The following is a 17,092-nucleotide window of genomic DNA, read 5'->3' on the forward strand; positions in this document are numbered from 1 at the left end:
CATGTCATCCATTACAGAGCCCCTCACAGTATCGTGTGGTCAAACAGAACTGAACAGCCATGTCATCCATTACGGAGCCCCTCACAGTATCGTGTGGTCAAACAGAACTGAACAGCCATGTCATCCATTACAGAGTCCCTCACAGTATCGTGTGGTCAAACAGAACTGAACAGCCATGTCATCCATTACAGAGTCCCTCACAGTATCGTGTGGTCAAAAAGATTTATACAATGTATAACAACTGAGTTAATGTCGTTTGTTGAATGAATGACTTTGTGAGAAAAATCACAATCACTTTTCCCCTCTTGCAAAATGCACTTAGACGCGGACACGAAATTTTGCAGCTTCTGTTTTGCCGTTGCGGCGACAACTACAATTTTCATCGTTGCTGCAGAAGACAACTAGGTCTGTTATTCCAACAGATTAAATCTCCGCTTCCATTTGGGTTCTTGATGAATTCTGCACAAATCTTCTGTCGCCAGTTATCATAATTCTCTGTGCTTGTTGGAGCTTCTGTGCGGCTCTGACTTATTTCTGATACAGACATATATTTGTTCTCAACTAATTGTGGTTGCAGGGGCCGATTAGTAGCTCCTGGCCCCGCCACTCTGCTGGCCGTTGCTGATTTCACTCTCCTGGATGCGTGAACCCTGTCATACCTATTCTTAAGACTATGGATGGATTCTCTCTCTACCATATCGCTGTCTGGGTCGTTCCACTTCCTGACTATTCTAAGGCTATAAATGTATTTGCTAATAACCCTCTGACACACCCGTGGTGTTAACTTCTACCTATGACTTCAGGTACCTGAGATCCACCTCTAGAATAGATTTTTCCTGCCCACTCTTTCGTCAGATTTACCTCTTGCCTCTTCTTACAGATCATACCCGTCAACTCTAGGACTAATTCAGTTAAAAATCTTTACATTTTTCCACCTTCAATGCTTAAGCAGATGTGGTTTCACACTGGATCTGAAATATGCTGTGTATAAGGTCGTGAATGTCTCCTTGATGTTCTTGAAGGCTACATTAAAATAAGTCAGTTTCACGTTAGCTGCAGCTATTATTCGGTTGATGTGCACCTCAGCCTGAGATCTTTCTCTTTCAGGAAGGTTGGTAGCTTTTGTACCACGAGCCAGTATACTCTTTCCGGACGACTTTGCCCTCCTTCGATTTTTCATGACTTTAAATTTGCTGAGGTAAAATTCCAATAGCCATTTGTTACAAAATCTTGCAGCTTCTCCACTTCTATTTTTAGTCTTTTATGGTCTACTCATAAGAACATAAAAACATAAGAAAGAAGGAACACTGCAACAGGCCAACTGGCCCATGCGAGGCAGGTCCAATTCTCCCACCGGCTTAAGCCAATACCTTGACCTAGTGAGGTCAGACACGTCATTTAAGGGAGGAGCATGTCATCCGACCTAGTAGAACAAGCTAGTCATTATCAACTCACACTCACCCACAGTCATTATTGTATTTATCCAACCTATTTTTAAAACTGCACAACGTCTTAGCTTCTTTGACGGTACTCGAGAGTTTGTTCCACTCATCCACAACTCTATTACCAAACCAGTGCTTTCCTATATCCTTCCTGAATCTGAATTTTTCCAATTTAAAACCATTACCGCGAGTCCTGTCTATGTTAGACATTTATAGCACGCTATTTACATCCCCTTTATTAATTCCTGTTTCCCATTTGTACACCTCAATCATATCCTCCCTAATTCTACGCCTTTCTAGAGAGTGCCTCAGTCTATCCTCATAGGGAAGATTTCTGATACATGCGATCAACTTTGTCATCCTCCTTTGTACGTTTTCCAGTGCATTTATATCCATTCTGTAATACGGTGACCAGACCTGTGCAGCATAGTCTAAATGAGGCCTTACCAAGGATATATAGAGTTGAAGAACAATCTGAGGACTTCTATTATTTATACTTTTTGCTATGAAGCCAAGGATTCTGTTAGCTTTGTTGCGAACACTGATGCACTGTTGTCTTGGTTTCAGATTACTGCTATCCAGAACTCCTAAATCCTTTTCGCAATCCGTAATATTAAGATCTACATTATTTAATTCATATGTGGCATGGTTATTTTCCTGTCCAACATTTAGAACTTTGCATTTGTCTATATTAAACTGCATCTGCCACTTCTCCGACCACTGCATCAGTCTATTCAAATCCTGGAGTACTCTAGTGTCCCCATTAGAATGAATTGGACAGCCTATTTTGGTGTCATCAGCAAATTTGTTCATGTTGCTATTTATTCCCTCATATATGTCATTTATGCAAATTGTGAACAACAACGGGCCCAGCACTGACCCCTATGGAACACCGCTTTTGACGTTCCCCCATTCTGATTTCTCCCCATTTATGTAAACTCTCTGCTGCCTATTCGTCAACCATGCCTCTACCTAGAAAAAAATTTCTCCTCCTTTTCGGTGTGCCCTAAGTATTCTCAACAGCCTCTGATGTAGAACTGTATTGAAAACCTTACTGAAGTCCATGTACACAACATCATATTCAATACCATGATCTACCTCCTCAAATACCTTAGTGAAGAAAGTTAGTAAATTCGTAAGACAGGAACGCCCCTTTGTAAAACCATGTTGAGATTCATTAACCAATTTATGGGTTTCAAGATGGCTACGAATTGCTTCGGCAATTGTAGTGCATAAATTTATCAACTATGGAAGTAAGGCTTATTGGTCAATAGTTCGAAGCTAAGGACCTGTCACCTGACTTGTAAATGGATATTTCATTTGCCATTTTCCACTTGTCTGTCACTATGCCAGTTTGTAGTGATATACTGAAAAGATTAGACAAAGGTATGCTAAGTTCCTCTTTACATTCCTTTAACCCTTGCGATCACTTCATCAGGACCTGGGGATTTGTTAGGTTTTAATTTCTCTATTTTGTCTGAGGACCATGGCACTAGTTACCCTAATCGTGCATAGTTTAGTATCGTCCTGTTCTTCAAAATTTATTATTTCTGGAATTTCGCTAGTATCTTCCTGAGTAAAAACTGAGAGGAAGTAGATATTGAAAAGTTCACACATTTCTTTATCACTGTCAGTGATCTGACCAGAGTTACTCTTAAGTGGGCAAATCTTGTCCCTAATCTTACTTCTGTATACCAGAAAAAACCCTTTTGGGTTAGTCTTTGAATCCCTTGCGACTTTAGCTTCATAATCCCTTTTTGCTTTTCTTATTCCTTTTTTTTTATTTCTCTCTTTAACTGAATACATTGATTTCTTAGCGGCCCATCCCCTCTTTTGATACGCCTATATATGCCTCTCGTTTGACCAATGAGATATTTTAATCTATTGTTTTTTCATTTAGGATAATTTTTGTTAAATCTAATTTCCCTACTCGGGACAAAAGTCATCTTGGCAGCCAGTACTATGCTCTGAAATCAACTTAGGCTCAGGTTAACGTTTTGATGCTAGTTTATTCTCAAATTGCCGTTCTTACGCGCACACATTCATTTCTGCCTCTGATGTTTGCTTTCCTATTTTCTGGTAATCTTTGATTCCTGTAAGTCTTTCATGCCTTGCGCTTATAGCTTTTGTCTTCCTACACCTCATTCATTTTTTGGCTTTGCTTCTTCCGCTTCTGTTTATACTTCATCATTTCATAATCTGTTTTTCCGTCTAACTCTTTTTTAAATGGCACTCTGCTTAGGAATTACCTAGTACTGCCATACTCTCTCGAAGTCGGCTTTGGCCCCTCCATCTTTGTATTCCTCACCACATTCGGTTCCACGAGGTAACTGAGCCTCACCAGTGCGCTGTCGCTGGCACCAAGGGACCTCTCATATTCGATGTCCCCTACAACAGAGTCACTTAGGATGAACACAAGGTCCAGCCTCACCGGTTCGTCACCACTTCTCTCCCGAGTTTTTCATCTCCACCCGCAACAGGTTAGCTCCCAGTGTTTGTAATTTTTCATATGGCTCTTGGCCTTTCCCAGTCTATTTCCCTATGGTTGAAGTCTCATATGATCAGTTTTGCATTGCCCATGTGGTTTCTTCTACCTATTTCTGCTACTGTAGCCACCATTGCAGGACTGTGGGCGTGGGTGAAGGTGGATGGGGAATCAGGGAAAGATGGGATGGGGGTACGAGACAAGGGGAATTGTGAGAGAGGATTCTGCACTGGTTGGGAGTAATAGTAGTAGGGGAGATGGTAGGGGAGGTGATGGAAGGGTATTAATTGTACTTGAGTGTGTTAAAGGGGTTGGGATTTTAGGGACTGTGTGTGTTTGTGTGTGTTTGTCCAGTTAAGGGTATGCATGCACTCACCTAATTATGGTTGCAGGGATCGAGTCATAGTTCCTGGCTGTGTGTACTCTTGTTGGTGTGTGTGTGTGTGTGTGTGTGTACTCGCCTATTTGTGGTTGCAGGGGTCGATTCATAGCTCCTGGCCCCGCCTCTTCGCTGATTGCTACTAGGTCCTCCCTGCCCCATGAGCTCTATCATACCTCGCCTTAAAACTATGTATGGTTCCCGCCTCCACTACGTCACTTTCTAGGCTATTCCACGGCCTGACTACTCTGTGACTGAAGAAATACTTCCTAACATCCATTTGATTCATCTGAGTCTTCAACTTCCAATTGTGACCTCTTGTGTCTGTGTCCCTCCTCTGGAACATCCCGTCTTTGTCCACCTTGTCTATTCCGCGCAGTATTTTATATGTCGTTATCATATCTCCCCTAACCCTCCTGTCCTCCAGTGTCGTCAGGCCGATTTCCCTCAACCTTTCTTCGTAGGACAATCCTCGTAGCTCTGGGACTAGTCTTGTTGCAAACCTTTGCACTTTCTCTAATTTCTTGACGTGCTTGACTAGGTGTGGATTCCAAACTGGTGCTGCATACTCCAGTATGGGCCTGACGTAAATGGTATACAGTGTCTTGAACGAATCCTTACTGAGGTATCGGAACGCTATCCGTAGGTTTGCCAGGCGCTTGTATGCTGCAGCAGTTATCTGATTGATGTGCGCCTCAGGAGATATGCTCGGTGTTATACTCACCCCCAGATCTTTTTCCTTGAGTGAGGTTTGCAGTCTTTGGCCATCTAAACTATATTGTGTCTGCGGTCTTCTTTGCCCTTCCCCAATCTTCATGACTTTGCATTTGGCAGGGTTAAACTCAAGGAGCCAGTTGCTGGACCAGGCTTGTAGCCCGTCCAGGTCTCTTTGTAGTGTGTGTGTGTGTGTGTGTGCGCGCGCGCGTACTCATCTATTTGTACTCACCTATTTGTGGCAGCAGGGGTTGATTCACAGCTCCTGTCCCCCACCTCTACTGTTCGATACTGGGTCCACTCTCTCCCTGATCCATGATCTCATATTAAAGCTCTGTGTAGATCCTCCCTTCACTACATCACTCTTCAGATTGTTCCACTTCCTGACAACTATATGACTGAGGAAATACTTGCTGACATCTCTGTGACTCATCTGAGTTTTCAACTTTCAGTTGTGACCCCTTGTTGCTGTGTCCCATCTCTGAAACATTCTGTCCCCATCCACCTTGCCTATTCCTCTCAGTATAAGTTATCATGTCGTCTCTATCCCTCCTGTCCTCCGGTATCGTCAGGTTATTGTCTCTTAACCTGTCCTAGTAGGGCATACCCCTTAGCTCCAGGACTAGTCCTGTTGCAAACCGTTGCACATTCTCAAATGTCTTGATGAGCTTGACCAAGTATGGATTCCTTACTGGTGATGCACAGTCCAATATGCGCCTGATGTACATGGTGTACAGTATCGTGAATAAGTCCTTATTCAGGTCTCGAAATGTCATTCTTAGGTTTGCCAGGTGTTCCAGTGCTTGCCCCATAGACCCATCCTCCACCACAATGCTGATCATGGCATTTTCTCTCCGATGCGATATGTGTGAGAATTTTTAAGGTCTACTAGATATATTTAATGCCAATATTGGGATAAACCAATTCCAGTTCGATAGGTGACTTAATATTCCTTTCATGTCCACCTGTATTGTCGTATCGAGACGACACAAGATGCGTGGCTGAGCAAAATGTAGACAGTAAGCCTACATGTTTAGGTCTTGTAGTTCTGCCGTAGGTCAGCCCTCATGTTAGACATGCCCGGCGTTGCCTCTCTCTCATTCCTAGCCGACTTAGCCTGCTGACAGCATCTACCCCTGGGATTGGTCTGGCTTTCCCTTGTCTCTTCCTGTGTACAAGAACCTACAAATTTATATACGCCTCCAGTATTCTACGTTTTTCTTCCAACCCTCAAGCTAACTAGCCAGCTGACTCACGAAATTGTAATGACACGATTACAAACCATACCACGGGCGGGGCTTGAACCCGCGGTCAGAGAGTCGTAAAACTCGGTAGCTGGTAGTTGGTACGTATCCAGCTACCAGCTACAGCGTAACACAAGATAACACAGGCACCCATATGCTGCAGCAGTTATTTATTTGATGTTTCCTTTACATGTGCTCAGTATAATACACCAAGATCCTTTTCCTTGAGTGAGGTTTGCAGCCCCTAGCATGTCCTCCATCTGAGATCTTTGACCTTCCCCAATCTTTGTATGTATGTGCATTCACCAATATATATAGTTGTGTATGCATGGGAGAGTGTGCATGTGCATGAGACTCTGTGTGTGTGTGGGGGGGGGTTGCCTGAGTGATGTTCCTGAGTATGAGTATACAGATGGTTCAGTTCTTCCTCCAGACTCTGTACCTTTTCCTCTGCAGCTGCAGCCCATCTCTCCCATTCCTTTCTCTCTGCAGAGACCTTTTCTACCCTCTCTATTGCTTTGCAAAACTCACTAAACCTTTTTGGTCTCTTTTGTACCATCATGCACCTGCGCTTTGCTACCCACACTTACTTTTACTAACTCGCAGAAGAAACAAACATTTTTATGAATATGTCCAATTTTGAAATAAAATTTCATAATAATTTTAGGAAAATTTTCCATAAATTTATAACTGCCTTCACATTATTTCGTATATTCTGAAAAAAAAAAAGGAATCTTTACTTTTAATAAATATAAACATACAATATCTAATTAATTTTTGTAAATTCCGCTCCTAAGTTAATAGTACATCCTTTTTAAATTAAAAACATATTTTAACTAAATTTAAAGCATTTCCCTCTATTACTTAATATTTTTCATACTTTTTTATACCTTTACAACTGTCTATACATATAACTATAAATCACATTACTAAAGCTTATCTTTTCACTTTGATATCAGTATAATCCTCTCTAACACCCATATTTTCGTATTTATCTTCATTTTAAAATCCTCTTCCAAAAATATTGCTTATTTCAAGAATTTCCTTAATATTTTCAGTATTTAGTTTCACATCCGTCTCAGCAAATGAGATTATCTTCACTTATCTTCCTTTAAATATTCTTAGATAACATCATTTTAAATATACCATACTTTTTGTATGATGAACTTATTAAATATTCATGGAAAATAAGAGTTATCATGGATGAGTATGCGGAGGGGTGAGTCAGTGTGTGGGGAGAGTCAGTGTGTGGGGTGAGTGTGTGGGGTGAGTCAGTGTGTGGGGTGAGTGTGTGGGGTGAGTCAGTGTGTGGGGTGAGTCAGTGTGTGGGTGAGTCAGTGTGTGGGTGAGTCAGTGTGTGGGGTGAGTCAGTGTGTGGGGTGAGTCAGTGTGTGGGGTGAGTCAGTGTGTGGGTGAGTCAGTGTGTGGGGTGAGTCAGTGTGTGGGGTGAGTCAGTGTGTGGGTGAGTCAGTGTGTGGGGTGAGTCAGTGTGTGGGGTGAGTCAGTGTGTGGGGTGAGTCAGTGTGTGGGGTGAGTTAGTGTGTGGGGTGAGTCAGTGTGTGGGTGAGTCAGTGTGTGGGATGAGTCAGTGTGTGGGGTGAGTCAGTGTGTGGGGTGAGTCAGTGTGGGGTGAGTCAGTGTGGGGTGAGTCAGTGTGGGGTGAGTGTGTGGGGTGAGTGTGTGGGGTGAGTCAGTGTGTGGGGAGAGTCAGTGTGTGGGGTGAGCCAGTGTGTGGGGTGAGTGTGTGGGGTGAGTCAGTGTGTGGGGAGAGTCAGTGTGTGGGGTGAGTCAGTGTGTGGGGTGAGTGTGTGGGGTGAGTCAGTGTGTGGGGTGAGTCAGTGTGGGGTGAGTGTGTGGGGTGAGTCAGTGTGTGGGGTGAGTCAGTGTGTGGGGTGAGTCAGTGTGTGGGGTGAGTCAGTGTGTGGGGTGAGTCAGTGTGTGGGTTGAGTCTGTGTGTGGGGTGAGTCTGTGTGTGGGGTGAGTCTGTGTGTGGGGTGAGTCAGTGTGTGGGGTGAGTCTGTGTGTGGGGTGAGTCAGTGTGGGGGTGAGTCTGTGTGTGGGGTGAGTCAGTGTGTGGGGTGAGTCAGTGTGTGGGGTGAGTCAGTGTGTGGGGTGAGTCAGTGTGTGGGGTGAGTCAGTGTGTGGGGTGAGTCTGTGTGGGGTGAGTGTGTGGGGTGAGTCTGTGTGGGGTGAGTCAGTGTGTGGGGTGAGTCTGTGTGGGGTGAGTCAGTGTGGCGTGAGTCAGTGTGGCGTGAGTCAGTGTGGGGCGAGTCAGTGTGGGTGTGAATTAGGGTGGATGTGAATCATGGTGGGGAAGGAAAAAGAGTCAGTGCACGGGGTGGTACACCTAAGGAGGTCGGGTGCAAGGGCTCGTGTGGGAGGTAAAGTCATCGCGTGCGCCAGTGATTTACCTGTGTACAGTTATGAGAGTTGCTGTGGGGTAGCATCACTGAGGTGACAGAGCACGGGAATTTACATATTCAGGGATCGAGAGTTTCTCAACCCATGAAGTGCGAGCCAAGCAAAGTATATTAACAATTCAAACACCTTCGTCAGTACTAATTTAGTATTGAGTCTTTCACCCATTCAGTTCCTTCTCTCCTGTAAATGTCATGTTCTTTTTAAATATGGACTGGAATATTTAATCCCCTGCTTTTCACGCCAGCTTTGGCAGTAAATAGTGGAGGATGGGGAGAGAACCTTTTGTTCTTCTATCAGTCTCATACATGTAAACACACGATACTTGTTGATAGTTCTTATTCTAAACAGAAGAAGATAGTTCTTCTCAGCAGATAATCTCAGTGTTGACTTCGAAGTCCTCCTCTCTCTGTTATTGTCTTCTCAGAACTTTTATATACCGACCTTACACGGTGTCACAATATACAAGCCGCACACACACAGGTTAAAACTGTGACTCTCTGTCTTAGTATCACTCTGTTATTCTCCTCTCTCAGTACTGAGAAGAAATTGCTGCTGTAAATTTCGGGAAGTGCGAACAGTGTGTTGTGTGGCGTCGCAATTTACGTATGAACGAGGCTGTTATGGCCTTCGATCCACAGACAGACACGAATATTGTGTTAGTTTTTTTTACCAGATCAATGGTAGGCGAGTCTCACTGCTGGAAACAACAGTATAAACCTTCACTGTGTACTAACGTATGTTACTACGTGTACATTTGCTAATATTGTCTAGTTCCAATACTGTCTAGTTGCAAATATTTGCAACAGAAATAAGATCAACAGAAAGAGAAAATATGTTAAGAAGGAAAGGCACTGCCGGGATATTTTTTTTTTTCGTATTATTTAACGTACACAGGCATGTACTCACTCGGACTCTCTCTCTCTCTCTCTCTCTCTCTCTCTCTTCCTCACTCCGCACATATACAATGTTCGAAAGAAACTTGCTGTACCTGTGAAATGCTTCACTAATAAAAATACGCAGGAGCTGCACCTGTGTTTAGCTGACTTCTTAACCTTTGTTGTGATGTTACGAAGCTCCTCAGTTAATCCTCAAATTACTCAGTAAGAGTTTTCAGGATTTAATGTTTTACGCTGATTTCATAGATGTCCTGTCTCTTTCTCCTTTCTCGTTTAAATTTATATTTATCTTTCCTGCTTGTGCCATTCGTACCCTCTTTCCTCAAATCCTCCAATTTATTTCTAAAATCTCTTTGGACTTGCCATTCAGTTCTTCAAACATCTCTCTCATTCTTTATTGTGTTATTTCTCTCCATGTGTTTTATCCTGATCCCTGGTCACCTGGAGTTTACCTGGAGAGTGTTCCGGGGGTCAACGCCCCCGCGGCCCGGTCTGTGACCAGGCCTCCTTAGGTCAGTGTCCCAGGATGCGACCCACACCAGTCGACTAACACCCAGGTACCCATTTTACTGATGGGGAACATTGACAACAGGTTGAAAGAAACACGTCCAATGTTTCTACTCTGGCTGGGAATCGAACCCAGGCCCTCGCCGTGTGAAGCGAGAGCGTTAACCACCAGGCCACCAGAGCCTGGTGCCTGGTGCCTGGTGCCTGTTAGCCCAAGAAATGGACTGTGTATTTAATGGCTCAATCAGATTCCACACATACAACTGCCTTTGTCTCATTCTCACCTAGAGAAAAACCCAGATTCAGTCACTCTGGTTTATCCCTGTAATACCTTTAACCTGCTGACAAATTTCCTTCACTGTCTTATATTTCTCTTGATTGGTTGATACATATACTTGATAAAATTCTAATTGGAGGGAAACGTTGTCACAAATGGCTGTTGCGCATCGTGGGTCTTGTTCCACAAAATAACAGATGGAACACTGGCATATTTTTCTGGCTGCTCGGTCATCCTTTGTGCAGGATTCCTGTTAATGGAATTCCAAGAAAAACAAACATGATTGCTAATATTAGTGCAATATCAAGACGAGAACTCTGTTATTATCCTCGTTAATGTTATCTCAATAACAAGACTAGTATATTTATATTGTAAGAACACTAGGGTGCTTATTTTATCACGAGAACAACACAAGAGGAGTTAATATTATCAGAAGAACAAGAGCAATAACAAGGTAAAGATGTTTTTATGTTCACTACAACAGGATCTCTGGATTGCTTCTTTACATTAGCCCTGAAGCAAGGGCGAGGCATCTGGTTTACCCATGGATTAAAAAAATAAACATAGGATGACGGATCTTTCTCAAAGTTTTCCTAAACGTATTTTTTTTTTGCTATGAAAAAAAAAACTGCACCTAGTATTTTGGCTTCACAATATGCAAACTAAGTTGGGCTGGAGCTTATCATGGGATCAATATGGAGACGAGTTTGGCAAGATTCTTCCTGGAATCTGTCATGTCTTCAAAACGATTCTCGTGATTTATTTTGTAATATTGAGAAACGTATATATAAAAGACGGGTGATACCATCAGCTTCCAAAGTTTAATTTCACTCTGTGTCCTGTACAGATAATTTCATTTACTAATGCAATTGGAACACTTTGGAACTTTTGCTGATAAACTAAAAAAAAAAATGGGTGAACTAACAGATAAGTATTTCGTTGCCACATAGTTATCGCACATTTAATAAAGAGAAGAAATTTCAATAACCATGAACAGTTCCATGAGAATGAAAAAGTTATTCCATGAATAAAAAATTCCATAACTTTTTTTATCCTTTATGGAACTACATAGATCACGATAAATTAGCAGTAATTTGTTAAGTGTGGCTGATTCATGAGGATAATTTGTGATAAAATTTCTGTAAGTTAGAAAAACAATGTCACAAACACGAGTGAAAGTAGAGTTTCTGAATAACAAAGTAGAGTTTCTGAATAACAAAGTAGAGTTTCTGAATAACAAAGTAGTGTTTCTGAATAACAAAGTAGAGTTTCTGAATAACAAAGTAGAGTTTCTGAATAACAAAGTAGTGTTTCTGAATAACAAAGTAGAGTTTCTGAATAACAAAGTAGAGTTTCTGAATAACAAAGTAGAGTTTCTGAATAACAAAGTAGTGTTTCTGAATAACAAAGTAGTGTTTCTGAATAACAAAGAGTTTCTGAATAACAAAGTAGTGTTTCTGAATAACAAAGTAGTGTTTCTGAATAACAAAGTAGAGTTTCTGAATAACAAAGTAGAGTTTCTGAATAACAAAGTAGTGTTTCTGAATAACAAAGAGTTTCTGAATAACAAAGTAGTGTTTCTGAATAACAAAGTAGAGTTTCTGAATAACAAAGTAGTGTTTCTGAATAACAAAGTAGAGTTTCTGAATAACAAAGTAGTGTTTCTGAATAACAAAGTAGAGTTTCTGAATAACAAAGAGTTTCTGAATAACAAAGTAGAGTTTCTGAATAACAAAGTAGAGTTTCTGAATAACAAAGTAGAGTTTCTGAATAACAAAGTAGAGTTTCTGAATAACAAAGTAGTGTTTCTGAATAACAAAGTAGAGTTTCTGAATAACAAAGTAGAGCTTCTGAATAACAAAGTAGAGTTTCTGAATAACAAAGTAGAGTTTCTGAATAACAAAGTAGTGTTTCTAAATAACAAAGAGTTTCTGAATAACAAAGTAGTGTTTCTAAATAACAAAGTAGTGTTTCTAAATAACAAAGTAGTGTTTCTAAATAACAAAGTAGAGTTTCTGAATAACAAAGTAGTGTTTCTGAATAACAAAGTAGAGTTTCTGAATAACAAAGTAGTGTTTCTGAATAACAAAGTAGTGTTTCTGAATAACAAAGTAAAGTTTCTGAATAACAAAGTAGAGTTTCTGAATAACAAAGTAGTGTTTCTGAATAACAAAGTAGTGTTTCTGAATAACAAAGTAAAGTTTCTGAAAAACAAAGTAGAGTTTCTGAATAACAAAGTAGTGTTTCTGAAAAACAAAGTAGAGTTTCTGAATAACAAAGTAGAGTTTCTGAAAAACAAAGTAGAGTTTCTGAATAACAAAGTAGAGTTTCTGAATAACAAAGTAGAGTTTCTGAATAAAAAAGTAGAGTTACTGAATAACAAAGTAGAGTTACTGAATAACAAAGTAGTGTTTCTGAATAACAAAGTAGTGTTTCTGAAAAACAAAGTAGAGTTTCTGAATAACAAAGTAGTGTTTCTGAATAACAAAGTAGAGTTTCTGAATAACAAAGTAGAGTTTCTGAATAACAAAGTAGAGTTTCTGAATAACAAAGAGTTTCTGAATAACAAAGTAGTGTTTCTGAATAACAAAGTAGAGTTTCTGAATAACAAAGTAGAGTTTCTGAATAACAAAGTAGAGTTTCTGAATAACAAAGTAGTGTTTCTGAATAACAAAGTAGAGTTTCTGAATAACAAAGTAGTGTTTCTGAATAACAAAGTAGAGTTTCTGAATAACAAAGTAGTGTTTCTGAATAACAAAGTAGAGTTTCTGAATAACAAAGCAGAGTTTCTGAATAACAAAGTAGAGCTTCTGAATAGCAAAGTAGTGTTTCTGAATAACAAAGTAGTGTTTCTGAATAACAAAGTAGAGTTTCTGAATAACAAAGTAGTGTTTCTAAATAACAAAGAGTTTCTGAATAACAAAGTAGTGTTTCTAAATAACAAAGTAGTGTTTCTAAATAACAAAGTAGTGTTTCTAAATAACAAAGTAGAGTTTCTGAATAACAAAGTAGTGTTTCTGAATAACAAAGTAGAGTTTCTGAATAACAAAGTAGTGTTTCTGAATAACAAAGTAGTGTTTCTGAATAACAAAGTAGAGTTTCTGAATAACAAAGTAGTGTTTCTAAATAACAAAGAGTTTCTGAATAACAAAGTAGTGTTTCTAAATAACAAAGTAGTGTTTCTAAATAACAAAGTAGTGTTTCTAAATAACAAAGTAGAGTTTCTGAATAACAAAGTAGAGTTTCTGAATAACAAAGTAGAGTTTCTGAATAACAAAGTAGAGTTTCTGAATAACAAAGTAGAGTTTCTGAATAAAAAAGTAGAGTTACTGAATAACAAAGTAGAGTTACTGAATAACAAAGTAGTGTTTCTGAATAACAAAGTAGTGTTTCTGAAAAACAAAGTAGAGTTTCTGAATAACAAAGTAGTGTTTCTGAATAACAAAGTAGAGTTTCTGAATAACAAAGTAGAGTTTCTGAATAACAAAGTAGAGTTTCTGAATAACAAAGAGTTTCTGAATAACAAAGTAGTGTTTCTGAATAACAAAGTAGAGTTTCTGAATAACAAAGTAGAGTTTCTGAATAACAAAGTAGAGTTTCTGAATAACAAAGTAGTGTTTCTGAATAACAAAGTAGAGTTTCTGAATAACAAAGTAGTGTTTCTGAATAACAAAGTAGAGTTTCTGAATAACAAAGTAGTGTTTCTGAATAACAAAGTAGAGTTTCTGAATAACAAAGCAGAGTTTCTGAATAACAAAGTAGAGCTTCTGAATAGCAAAGTAGTGTTTCTGAATAACAAAGTAGTGTTTCTGAATAACAAAGTAGAGTTTCTGAATAACAAAGTAGTGTTTCTGAATAACAAAGTAGAGTTTCTGAATAACAAAGTAGTGTTTCTGAATAACAAAGTAGTGTTTCTGAATAACAAAGTAGTGTTTCTGAATAACAAAGTAGAGTTTCTGAATAACAAAGTAGAGTTTCTGAATAACAAAGTAGTGTTTCTGAATAACAAAGTAGTGTTTCTGAATAACAAAGTAGAGTTTCTGAATAACAAAGTAGAGTTTCTGAATAACAAAGTAGAGTTTCTGAATAACAAAGTAATGTTTGTTACTGAATAACAAAGCAGAATTTCTGAATAACAAAGTAGAGTTTCTGAATAACAAAGTAGAGTTTCTGAATAACAAAGTAGAGTTTCTGAATAACAAAGTAGAGTTTCTGAATAACAAAGTAGAGTTTCTGAATAACAAAGTAGAGTTTCTGAATAACAAAGAGTTTCTGAATAACAAAGTAGAGTTTCTGAATAACAAAGTAGAGTTTCTGAATAACAAAGTAGTGTTTCTGAATAACAAAGTAGAGTTTCTGAATAACAAAGTAGAGTTTCTGAATAACAAAGTAGAGTTTCTGAATAACAAAGTAGAGTTTCTGAATAACAAAGTAGAGTTTCTGAATAACAAAGTAGTGTTTCTGAATAACAAAGTAGAGTTTCTGAATAACAAAGAGTTTCTGAATAACAAAGTAGAGTTTCTGAATAACAAAGTAGAGTTTCTGAATAACAAAGTAGAGTTTCTGAATAACAAAGTAGAGTTTCTGAATAACAAAGTAGAGTTTCTGAATAACAAAGTAGAGTTTCTGAATAACAAAGTAGAGTTTCTGAATAACAAAGTAGAGTTTCTGAATAACAAAGTAGAGTTTCTGAATAACAAAGTAGAGTTTCTGAATAACAAAGTAGAGTTTCTGAATAACAAAGTAATGTTTGCTACTGAATAACAAACGTATGGAAGTCTGTCGGCTCGCTCTTTTTTCTTGACATGATATTAGATATGTATTCTGTTTATTGCCACACTGAAAGATTATTGGCTGGGTTGACTTTTTCTGCTGGTTTTAAATAATTTCCATGAACATTTCACGTCTGGCAGCTGTTCGCTCTTCTTCCTATATCCCTTCTCTGGAACATTCTGTCCCCTTTCACACAGTCATTTCCTCTCAGTATTTTGAACGTTATTATTATATCCCCTCCTACTTCTGTTCTTTAGTGTCAATAGGTTGATTTCACTTAACCTGTTCTCACAGGACACGCTCCATAGCTCTGGGACCATTCTTGTTGCAAACCTCTGCATTTTCTCCAGTATGTTTGACCAGGTGTGGGTTCCATATTGGTGTTGCATACTCCAATATGGACCTGATGTACACGGTGTTCAGTGTTGCGAATGAATGACTACTTACCTGCATGTCGATAAGATATTCTTAGATCTGCCACATACGCTTTTACTGCAGCAGTTATTTTGCTTATGTGTGCACCAGGAGATATGCTCGGTATAATACTCACCTCCAAGGTCCTCAATAAAGTTTTCAGCCTTTGCATCCGCCCCCCCCCGCCACCGAGCCTATATCCGTTATCAAACCAAGCCTACAGATTGTCCAGCTCCATTTAATAGCCTTTCCTGGTCCTCGTCCGCTTGTATTCTCCTCATTGGTCTCACGTTGTCTGTGAACAGGGATACCTCTGACTCTATCCTATCTGTCATGTTATTTACGAATATAAGAAACAGCACTGGCCTATGACATATCCTTGTGGAACCCCACTCGTAATATGCACCCATTCCGTGACCTCGTATGGACAACACTCGTTTCCTTCCTGTCAGGTATGCCTGGATCTATCGTGATGCTCCTTCTGTTATTCCTGCCTGCTTCTCCAACTTGTGTACGAGTCTTCTGTGGTACTGAGTGAAAAGCCTTCTTACAGTCCAGTAAAATGCAACTTACCCATTTCTGGCTCTCCTGTCTTACTTCTGTTACACTGTCGAAGAAGTCCACAGAATTTTTCTGTCCCTCAAGCCGTGCTAGTTGTCATGTATGAACTCCTAGGTGCTTCACATCTTTTCTCCTGACAATCTTCTCTATAACTTCACATACTATACACGTCAGTGATACTGGTCTTTAGTTTAGCGCTGCTTGTCTCTCTTATTTCTTAAAAAGAGGGCCTGCATTTGCCGTCTTCCACACCTACGACAATTACCATTATATCGATAGATTTGAAGAAGATTGTTGCTAGTGGCGCACGCAGTGCTTATTCTCCCTCTATCAAGACTTGCGGATATTATTTGATCCCACCATCTTCGAGGTATCTAGTTCACGTAGCAGCTTCACCTCCTCCTCGAATTTGTGTATTGTATCCAACTCTACTACCTCTGTTTGCTGGTAGCCTTTCTGTCTCCTCTAAGAATACCTTTTTAAATTTCTATCTGGGCTTTTCACAGACTTCCTGTTCATTCCTTGAGAGCTTGGCACCTTCTTTCTTCAGCCTGATTGCTTGGTTCCAGACTTTTGTTTTCCTCCTGATGTGGCTATATAACAACTCTGGGTTGTATCTGGCTTTCAGTGGTACGTCATTCTCAAATTTCTGTTAAACCTTTCTTATCTATGCATACTCGTTTGTAGCTCTTAGATTTAGCTCTTTGTTTATCTGAGTGCTTTGCCTTCTACACTTTTTCCATCCTTTAACACATTTGCCTTTGGCCTCTCTACACCTCTGAGTAAACCATATGCTCACTCCGGTCTTCCCATTGTTTCTATTGCTCCTGGGCAACAACTTCACCTCCCTGCACTTTCTGGCCACATACTCAATCTCTTTCACTGTTTTATCCTCTAGTTTTCTTTCCCACTGCACCTCATATAAAAATTACCTCATGTCTGTGTAATCTCTTCTTTTTAAGTTTGGATTCTCACCTCC

This window comes from Cherax quadricarinatus, chromosome 29 (genome assembly GCF_038502225.1).
Source record: "Cherax quadricarinatus isolate ZL_2023a chromosome 29, ASM3850222v1, whole genome shotgun sequence".
Classification (NCBI taxonomy): Eukaryota; Metazoa; Arthropoda; class Malacostraca; order Decapoda; family Parastacidae; genus Cherax; species Cherax quadricarinatus.